Below are 8,997 nucleotides of genomic sequence, written 5' to 3'. Positions count from 1 at the left end.
ACATTTTTCTCATCAAGCCTTCCTAGCTACTCTGTCCTACTAGACAGTCTTTCAGCTTTTATCATACTGCATAGGTCAATTGCTTCTTGTAATACATTTTGAAAACAATTAAAATCATCACTTTTTACTTCCCTTCTTTGTTTCAAATGCACAGTTTGGAGAAACCATTAAAATTCCAGTCATTCTTGTATATAAGTGGAAACACAATTTGTGTTGACAGTACTTAATTTCAAAATCTGCAAATATTTTTCTAAATTTAATGGCATCTTTCTAGACCATTTATACTCATTTTTATTTAGCAACAAATGTCAGCACTGTCATAGTTAATATGTTAACACGTGAAGCCAAGAATAAAATGTTACTGTTGTCAGGCTAGCCAGGAAGCAAACTGACTGCTTCTACCACAGAGCCTTAGAAATCTCTGAGGAACAACTACGGTAAACATTGTAGTTCCTTAGCCCTATCCAAATTTTGTGAGAAAGCAAGCTGCAGTTATTCTGTATACTTTTCTCTTAAAGAGATTGTGATTCCTAGCTGATTTTAATTATTAGTTGAAAAACAGCACAGATGTTCACTCAATTAATTAATGTTTTTTAATCAAGTCAGTCCCTTGAGGAAAGCATGTCAGTTTTTCAGGAGTCCTGGGAGAGCACTAGGCAAACAGGTTACTGCGTCATCTTCATGCTCTGTATGCCTTTTAAAACGCTTGGAAAGGCTTCATTATGCAGAATTTACTGTATGTTTTTATCAAAATGATTTTTGAGATATGCTAAATACATGCAGTGGTTGTGTGCTGAAAAGTCATCTCAGTCAAGAGAGCAGGAATAGAACATTATTAAGATGCCTTCCTACAGATCCAACAAGAACTGAATCTTCATTCTGAGGAATAGCCTCAAATACGATTAATTTGACATCAGTTATGTTAATATTGCTGAAGTCTGAAGCAATATTGGCAGCAGGTGAAGGCATATATAACAGTGTCATATAAAGTGTTATGCTACTGAACTTTTAAGATAAAAGAGCAGGTGCGTGAAGCACTGTGGCTTTTGCTGTCAGCAAAGTACTCTTAGGGATCCTCACTGTCAGGATGGCAAGTACTACAGTGAGTTGAACTGCTTCAGATGGAGCTGTTTAGTTATTTATATTACGTTCTGTGAGGCACAGAAAAATTTCTAGGAGAGGCGTGCTCAGAAACCATTTCTTCTCCCACAGTACAGCTGCAAATTTTCATGTGCTTGGGTTGTGATGTTCTTCTATATGTACTTTGGTCTAAAATCTATTTTGCCCCCCAAAAAATCCCTTTTAATGCTCTTTTAACTGATAAAGGTATAAGTTTTAATGAGATAAGACGCAGCAGTAAGATTTTCTTTTATTTTTATTTTTTATTTTTTTGTATACATCTTATCTCTTAAAAGTTCTCGCTAGAATCTGGAGTTTGCAATGTAGCAATTTTTTTTTTTTTTTTTATTAAACCCACATTGTGGACTAGGTCCGTGACTTCATCTGCAGGGCACATCTCAAAGGTACAGTCAATTAAATGAACATGTTCATTCAGTTTTGGCTAATGTCAATGGAGTCCCCGTACACTAACTGGGAAAGAGGGAGTCAGCTTCCTAGGCTGCTAGTAGGACAATTTGGAGGAAAGTATTTTTGCTTCTTAAGAACAAATAAGGCAAGCTCATCTTTAACATCTGGGAGAAGAAATAACTGGAAGTGCAAACCACATTCATTTTGCAGATGTAACTTGTGGAAGATGGTGGGATCATTGTAAAAAAATTACTTAGATAAGATAGATTTAGTGTCAGCTAGTCTGAAAAGTTGTTAAAGAACTTGCCTTTTGTATGTCTTGAGTTTCAACCTCTTGAATTTGCATGTTTATTTTGGAATTTTTACTTAATTTTTATTTTTTTACTTYTGAAATTTGGTGTTTTGCAACATGTGTTTGTGTGAGATATACTGATGATGGAGGAAATGACACCCTCTCTATGGGTAATCCAGCACTGTCCGTGAGAAATTCTGTTTTCATCTGCTTTTATCTATTAGTTGTGCCAGCTCAAATTTCTCAAACCAAAAGGTTGGTCTTAGGTTTGTTTTGGGACACTGAAGTAGCTGCTCTTCTTTGCCCTAGAGCAGCAAGCAGGGAATCTGTCCTCACAACAATGTGTGGGCACTGGGAGGTGGAGAAGGACATGGACTGTGGAAACAGCAGGGTGACAGCAGGGGAGAAGGGCCAGGAGTGACACAAAGCYAAGGCAGAGCCAGGACAAAATGGGACTGGACATCAGCATGAAGGTAAGAAGGAGAGGATAAGCAGGACAGGCTGGAACAAGAAGCCAGAGTCAGAAAAAAAGGTTATGTGATTTTGACATTCAGATGCTCCATGAGCTGAGGAGGACTTAGAGAAGCACATGGGAGACTGGTGGGACTGGAAACAGCATGTCCACACTGACCTCAATGTACACAGCTTCCTTAGTGCAGCTCCCTATGCAAGGTTAGAGCTAGATGACATTTTCCAAGAGAAACTTTCTTGGGAGCACAGCTTCTGTTAGAGCAGACTTTTATTTTTAGTTCTGTGATTTTTTTTTTTTCCACCAATGTTATTACTCTGGAAAAAATAAATCAGAAAGGTGGAGATATTTCATACTGTATTGTTTGTTAGGGTTCCTGCCTTCTAGAGTACAGTAGAGCCGAGATGTGAAACAGAGACCATTCTGACTCCCCCATAGCTAGAAGGAAACAATAAGATTTCCCTCATGCAAATTTTGATTTTTAAAACTGACTTAGATTCTGGTCTCCTGCAGAGACACTTAGCTCTGCTATTAACAAATGTTTTGAAAAGTGGACACACAAGAAGAAAGAAAAATGCACAGTCCTTATGTTACCTTTTAGAGCAATATTTCTCTATTTTTCCTGTTGTTGGGTATTTTCTGTTGGCAAATAGTCTTCCATTGAAGGGGCAGGAGTTAAAACTCAGTTTGTTCTCTCAAAGATTATTTTGCTTTCCTTCAAGTTTTAGATAAAACCATTTTCTTCCCACACAGTCTCTCCTGTCAGACAGCTGCCAAGATTAATCCCACTCAAGAAAGAGGCTTTAATATACAGAGAAGAGCTGAGTCCCATTACTGATATCTATCTGCAAGTGCGTTTCTGTTGGTACTGGGGGAATAGATATAAATGTGTGTGCAACGGGGAAGATGAAATAAAAGATGAAATAAAACTTCCACTGAGAGTGAGTGATGATGACTTCTTTGGAAATAAACATCCCAGTGATGGCAACTGCCATGTTTTCTGAAAGGAATTGGAAGGGGAAACTTAACTGATACACATGCAGGTACAGTAGTCCAGAGAGGGCAAATAGCTTCTTTAACATGTAGTCTCTACCTACCCACAGTTAATAATAGTGCTGACCTGTTCCCTGAGGCCAGGAAGAAAAGGAGACTACAGTTTCAGAGAATCTGAACTTTTAATTAAATAAATCAAAATCTCTTTCATATTATTCCTCAACTCCAGTCCCTCTCATGCTCCCTTGAATGTGACTGGCTTGTGGTTTCCAGACTATTTTGCTGGACCATTGCCTCAGGTGCATTGATGGCAACCCTCTCTGCTGCCCTGGTCTTTGCCTTCATGATCTTCATCAGTTTTTGTGAACTCTGTCATCACCTCAAAGTCTTTTAATTTTCACGYTCTGTTTCTGCCAACCAGCTTTTGCTGAGCTAGGATACATGGGAGCCCCCAGCTCCCTTGCTTCCCCACCAGTTGCCTTGTTGTATGGAGGCAGGGGTGCCCTGTGGCATCATGCAACGAGGTGCCAAGTGCTGCCAGAGCCTGCTTGTTTGATCCATGGTCACTTTTACCAAGGAGAAAAAGGACTGTCAGCTTGAGAAGAGCTACTGTTGCTTATCAAGCAGCACCCCTTAGCAAGAGGAAGCCAACTTTTCAACACGCCTTCTAAAGGCATTAATGAAGGACTTCAATCCATCTCAAATTTATTTATCTATTTATTTATTTTTAAATCTTGCTGCCATAGATGCCATCACAGATCTTTCCATTTGCAAAAGTCAGAATCTTCCTGAGAAGATCAGGAGAACCATAGGCCTGCCTCAGTGAGTGCAAAGTGAAGGGTCCTGGGGCTGCAAGGGRTGGGAGCCCTCTGTCAGTGCTCTCCTCAAAGGTAAGGTTAGATATCTGTAATTGCTGGTGGAGATGTAACCTGTTCCTCCAGCCCTGTGGTATTGGTGGCAGGTAATTCTGTGACTGGAACACAGCAGTGATTACACCTTACAATTATTTTTATTAAAATGAGTATATTTGCCATCYTTATTCCTGCTCCATGCCTCACATCTTGATTTAGCAGCTTTCTGGCTGATACCAGTTATTTCCATTCCCTGATAAGCTTGTTTGTGTTAATGATCCTGATCAAGTCCCTCTCTCTTCCCTGTGACCCTGCCCTATCCCGGAGCTGCGTGAGTGGTCCAGGAGCAAAGCAATCGTGGTGCTGCACTGCCCAGGGTGCTGTGTCCCTTGGAGGCTCAGTTTGCACTGAGCTGTGCTGCTTTCTCTGGTTTTGTTCTCACTATGGCGTTCAGCTTGAAAGATAGCCRGTGTTTTAGTGTGCTAGTTAGCTGAAGTAAAGCTCGGAAGGTATCTCAAGGTACTATTTCTATGAGGAAAAGGCTACTTGACTCCCAGAAGTGAATGGGCAGYGGTACCATAATCTATCTTTTAAAAAAAGATCGACATTTGACTTGTGTGCTGCTGAAATCCTGCTATTGGTTCCTTCTGCAGGCACAGGGATTCATTTCCCTGCAGTTCATCACAACAGTGACCCCAGTTCTGTACAAAACTGTTTGGAGAAGYAGTACCTAAAGTGAATGTAATGCCTGACACTTGCTCATCTCAAAGCTGTGGAGGCTTCAGCTCCCCCTGCCAGTTCTCTGCCACACCAGGAGGCATGAATGTGTGTGAAGGTACAGAGAAAGGAGAAGATGGCAGAGTGAGAGGCCCTTCCCATTTTTAGCACTTTATTTAAATTCACTATGCATCTGGTAGAGGTGACAGGCTTCCCCAGTGAAGGCTATTTAGAGTTTTGCCCTAACATATGATGCGACTGGGATGGCATGCTGATAGGATTACGCCTAGGAAAAGTTTGGAGCTGCCATCAATTTTATGAGACTATAGGGCAGCATTATGTGAGCATTGGCGGTATCCTTTTGGAAGGAAATGGAACATTAAGTAATAAAAGCTTGGTTTAAGTACCTGTAATAAATATTGAACAGCCAGAGAAAACTCATTAGAGGAAATGTCTTCTTTCCAAGCTAAAATAAAACCAGCCACCCTCAAACCTGCACACTGTTGKTTGAAATGCATTGTCAGCTTCTTCAAGAAACAAGAACTGAAGACTTTTTTTTCTTCCTCATCAGTCGTTCTGACAAAATGAGGCATGCAGTACAGAAAACAGGCAATACCTTCCATAAATGGATCACTGTTTTACCTGTTTTTGAAGTAAGTTATCTTATGCTATATTCAGTGTATCTGAGAAATGGCTTCCAAGAGTTTGTCCCAGTTAACAGAGAGTCCTGATTCTTGTATTAATAACCTTTTCAGATCTGCACCATCTTGAACATCATTTATTTTCCTTTCCCATACAAGTCAGAGTTCCTTTCTAAGTTTTGTTTCTAATTTACAGGGAAGAGTTGGCAAGCATAATAAGAAAATCTTTTCTTGAGGACACTGGTCAGCTATATGGACTAGATCATTTAATAATTGGTATGTGTCTTACTACTGAGAGAATTTAACACCTAAACGAAACCTTTTACTTTTATGATATTTAGACACACAGAATATCAGGGTGGCAAGGAGGAGYTCTGGGTGACAAGTGGGGAAAAAGGTTTTGCCAAAGCTTAAGAAATTATTTGCCATTCTTACACTACTGAAGGAAATATTGCTATGCCTCAGGAGTATGGAGGAGAAGCGAGTCTTTAGTCCATGAAATTGCTTATTTGAGATAATAATGAAAGAAAGAAGATGAAWGTTCAGGTGGTGGAGTAGCCAGTTTCTCATGACTGTACAATACACGTTGCACAGCCATTGTCACTGCAAATAATGATTTTTAAATTCCCTATGATTGCTTTTTGAAAACTGAACRTGAGGGAGACCAATTTCTAGACTTCCTTGTCCTTTGCAGACTCTACACATACAAAAGGTTCCTGAAAATTAACTGCTCACAGCAAGCTGTATTAGCTATGTTTTGCGGTTGACCAACAGTGAGTCCAACTACGAAGCACTTGGCCACTTTTTAATTGAGATGTCATGACTATTGCTTAGGAGTCAGTTTCTATAATAAGAATAAGAAGAATTCTTTCTTTCTGTTATAAAAAAGACTGAGGTCTTGAGTCACCCAAATACTTAAGCTGTCACTTAGCTTGACACAATAGCCTCCTTCGCTTCAGAAGTATGTTAAGCATACACTGAAGAATTTCCCTGTCTCCATGTTTGAATTCCTGATATTAAGTGTAGTGTTGCTGGATTGTGTATTTAGGCTGTATGTACAATATGATGTACAATACCATTCTATTGAAAAGTATCACAACACTTATTAAGTATAGAAAATCAAATATTTCAAACAATTGTTGCTAGTGGAGCAAATAGTTACATCCAGCACCACGTAAATGCTAGGTTGAATTGATCTACTACTATGTAACTAGAAAGACAACAGAAAAACATCCAATAATAGCAATATTAAAGAATACTGGTAATCTTGTATAGCTGTATTATATGAAAAAGCAGCTATCTGCACATAGTAGAATGATAAATTACTATCAAAATGACATCAAATTTGAACATTTGATGACTCTTACGGAAATAGTGTAAAACTAAAATAGCAGGATAACCTAAAACTGTTTCTACTCAAAAACAGGTGAAAATTRATGTACTGCAAGATAATAAACCAGTAAGTGAAGGCAGTGCCATACAAATACGCATGGAACTTTCCAACAATAAAAGTACTAAGGTGCTGCAGATTTGGTGGCACCTGGGGCTGTGGAGTGTCCTTGGTCCCTGATTGTAAGGCAAGGTTAGACAGTTGTTCATGCCTGACTCAGACCTGGCWGATTCTGCCTTGGGGCCCTGGGATGGTTCAGCTGGCTTCCAGAAGTTGCCTCTGGTCATGTTTTGTATAGTTTTCATATCGCTGAAGATGATACTGGGGATATGGTGGGGTAAGGCAAGGAAAATGAGCTCTATTCTTCAAATATATTTGTAACCATACTGAAATTCAGTAATTTTACAAAACACTGAAACAGCTGACTGCATTCAGGATACAYTGTGCTGCCTATAAATTGCTGAATTGACATTGGTTAAGTTTCTGCTTTATTATTGATCTCTGTTCTCTTGATGGCAACCCCATTCCCCAGTCTTCCTTCCTGCTTTTTCCTGTCTACCTCTTCTTTTTTGCCTTATGAATAGAGTCTCTGTTTTGTAGAGCAGATACTGCCTTTGCTGTCTGTGCAATTTGTAGCCCTGAATCTCTGATAGGGTCCACTTAATATTATAGTGCAAGTGGTGGCAGAGAATAGAACATACAGTTCAGTGTTTTCTCTTACTGTTCCCAGGTATTCACTATATGTTATTTTAACGTTACTGAAATGTGGACAGTCATCTTAATCTCATTGACAATCTAATGAATGACAGCAGAGTAGTGTATATTGGTAGGGTAGACCTTGGACTAACATGGAACCTTGCAAGCAATGCAAGTTTTGTTTGGTTTGGGGTAAGACATACAATGCTCTGATGGTCTGARCTAACTGCTGCTGAAGTTCATGCATGCATCTGCATTCCCTGGACCCAGAAATCCATGGACACAGTGTTGGTGCAACTCATGCCTTTCTTCCTTATGTTCAAACCAGTGGCAGAGGGTGATAGTGGAATTAAGGTTGTCTTCTTGGGGTTGTGGCTGTACCAGCACCTTCTGGTCCTATGTGGTGACCATTCTCCTTACTTTTGTTAGAGCTCAGTTCAGAACAGCTGGGATTGACTTGGAAGAGCACTTATGCTTTATCATGACAAAACTCATGGGGATTTGGAAGCGTGTGCTGTCACTTTCCAAGTCRCTAGAATTAAAGCGATGACAAAATCCAGACTGCAGTGTGTAAGCAAGTTTTTCATGTCTGTCTTTAGGTTTAACTTCATATCAAGTTTATAAAGTGTGTGTACTGTTCAGCTCTGCTTTCTTGTTTAAACATGAATCAACTATATGTAGAAAAACTTTCTTGGGAACAATGCAAGACATCTGAGAGACAGTCTATTTTGTTTTGGCAAATCACAGAAAATTTGTTATATTGGGGACTAGAAAACTGCATTTGAGTTTAAAACCTCCTGGAAGACTGGACATATACTGAATGATACRCACTTTGGGAGGACTGCAGAAGCAGTAAAAATCTTGTACCTAGTAGTATATGATGCCCACATATTTTAGACTGTAACATAGTTTATTTAGAATGAAGCAAAATAGACTTAACAATTTCTATTCTGCCTTGACTTCAGAAAATTAGCATTTGCTTTATATGTTATCAGCAATAAATAAGAAGCAGTGCAGCTAGGGATGCATAATTTAATCAAGAACAACATAACACTGGAATACTTTTGCCTTTAATGTTGCTTTCCAGGGCATTTGACTATGTTGTACCAGGGCTTACATCACAGGGCTCTGATTTTTCTTTCTTTTTTTTTTTTTAATATATAAAACCCACAACCTCTATACTAAGAGATACAARCTAAAAGGAATTGATATAATGGTATATATTACTATACCACATAATAAATGTATTATGTAGTGCATGTACTCATGCCATTTAATGTGCTTTGCTTCTGTTTAAAATTTAATGAGTATTTTCTTTGTGAACAGCATTTCAGCCTATTTATTGTATCTCATTCAATGATCCACATTTTTAAAGTATGTAAGCAGTATCCTACGTGTATTTTTTTTTTTTTTTTTTTTTT

At 38.9% G+C, this 8,997-nt stretch overlaps 1 protein-coding gene across 1 annotated transcript in view; it reads left to right on the top strand.

Annotated features, from left to right (window-relative positions):
* PCSK2 (proprotein convertase subtilisin/kexin type 2) overlaps positions 1-8,997 on the top strand; it is a 119,226-nt gene that overhangs the window by 26,145 nt on the left and 84,084 nt on the right. The window lies entirely within an intron of this gene.

This window comes from Rhea americana, unplaced genomic scaffold (genome assembly GCF_003343005.1).
Source record: "Rhea americana isolate MKP2758 unplaced genomic scaffold, rheAme1 scaffold_223, whole genome shotgun sequence".
NCBI classification, from domain to species: Eukaryota; Metazoa; Chordata; class Aves; order Rheiformes; family Rheidae; genus Rhea; species Rhea americana.
This window is presented reverse-complemented; position numbering and strand designations above follow the sequence as displayed.